The 1,726-nt window shown below is 32.9% G+C and overlaps 1 long non-coding RNA gene across 1 annotated transcript in view; it reads left to right on the top strand.

Annotated features, from left to right (window-relative positions):
• Positions 1-590, top strand: part of LOC107661276 (uncharacterized) — a 3,326-nt gene extending 2,736 nt beyond the window's left edge. Inside the window, exons 2-3 of the long non-coding RNA XR_001631088.1 lie at positions 70-156; positions 386-590. This is a non-coding gene — a long non-coding RNA (uncharacterized LOC107661276). The remainder of the gene's footprint in view (positions 1-69; positions 157-385) is intronic.
• The last annotated feature ends 1,136 nt before the right edge of the window (positions 591-1,726 follow it).

The following is a 1,726-nucleotide window of genomic DNA, read 5'->3' on the forward strand; positions in this document are numbered from 1 at the left end:
GTTATAAAGCAGTTACATTTTTGTCAGCCTTAGCCTAAATCAATCTAATCATTTTTTATTTTATTTAAGAATTCCATGTCAATGAAAAGGGCTGTTGTTCTTCAGGGCCTTCCACATTACCTCAGTGAGGATCCATCGGATTTCAAGTCAGCAGAGGTAGACTTGCATTTTAATACCTTTGCTTAAAATAACGGTCTGTATATGTCTAATCATGACCCTGTCTGTGAAATCTAGGATAGTTTCATAATCTAATTATGAGATAACGAATGCCAAAGTTTGATTTTATCTGTTACTTTCACTGTGATTTCAGTCTTTTGATATGGCCTTGGTCAGTATTAAAGATATCAAGGTTATATTTTCATAGAATCTTCTTTACATTATACAGGGAACAGACATTGAAGACCGTGTGATGGCAGGAATGGATGTGGAAAATTCTCATAATGCCTGATGGAGATGATGCCTTTGACTACTATGTGGTGCTGGAGGAACAGATTGTCCTGAGAGATGTCAAAGACCTCCCTCATGCTGTAGCTCTACTAGTCGGGCTGATTTTTGCACTTAATATTGATTACCCCCAAAAAATACGCTACACATTTGAGGTCATTCGAGATTTTCATTTACCTTGGAGTTGATCAGTGGTTCTGTGAAGGTGCATGGTGTGCACCTTTTTGTTGTTCATGATTTGTCTTGTGAATTTCTGGTTATTGTTTTTTTAAAACAATGAATGTTTCATTAATTTTTTCTTGACATGGTACTTTATGCCGTACCAATGTATGTAACTGAATATAAAAATATCTTGTTTGATTTTAGACACTTTTATACTGTTTATACAGTATTGTTAATGCAGTACATTACTGTATGTTTGTACAGTATTGTTGTTCTTGCAGTACATTACTCTGTATTTTATGCAGTATTATTGTTTATGCAGTACATCACTATGCTTGATACAGTAGCCTACATTATCGTTGTTCATGCAGTACATTACTGTATTTTATGCAGTATTATTTTTTATGCAGTGCATCACTGTTTCATACAGTATTGTTCTTGCAGTATATTACTCTGTATTTTATGCAGTATTGTTTATGCAGTGCATCACTGTATGCTTCATACAGTATTGTTCATGCAGTACGTTACTCTTTTTCATGCAGTATTATTTTTTATGCAGTACATCAATGTATGTTTCATACAGTATTGTTCTTGCAGTACATTACTCTGTATTTTATGCAGTGTTATTGTTTATGCTGTACATCAATGTATGCTTGATACAGTAGCCTACTTTATCGTTGTTCATGCAGTGCATTACTCTGTATTTTATGCAGTATTATTGTTTATGCAGTACATCACTGTATGCTTAATACAGTATCCTTGTTAATGAACTGAACTTGTTTTAGTGGAAAACAATGTATGCTTCATACAGTATCCTTGTTAATGAACTGAACTTGTTTTAGTGGAAAAATAAAATTCAAATGATTAAACTTAAATTGTTTATTGCACTTGATTTATAAAGTCCTGTCAACTTTATCCTCGGTTAAGACAACTTCACAATTTAAGTTCACAAAACGTAAATTGTTTATTGCACTTGATTTATAAAGTCCTGTAAACTTTATCTTCAGTTAAGACTTCACAATTTAAGTTCACAAAACTTAAAATTTTAAGGCAGCACGAACACTTACTTTTTTAAGTTGAAACAACAAATCATGGTAAAATATGTGGCGAACGTCAGGTG

Source organism: Sinocyclocheilus anshuiensis, unplaced genomic scaffold (assembly GCF_001515605.1).
Source record: "Sinocyclocheilus anshuiensis isolate Anshui unplaced genomic scaffold, SAMN03320099.WGS_v1.1 scaffold1365, whole genome shotgun sequence".
NCBI classification, from domain to species: Eukaryota; Metazoa; Chordata; class Actinopteri; order Cypriniformes; family Cyprinidae; genus Sinocyclocheilus; species Sinocyclocheilus anshuiensis.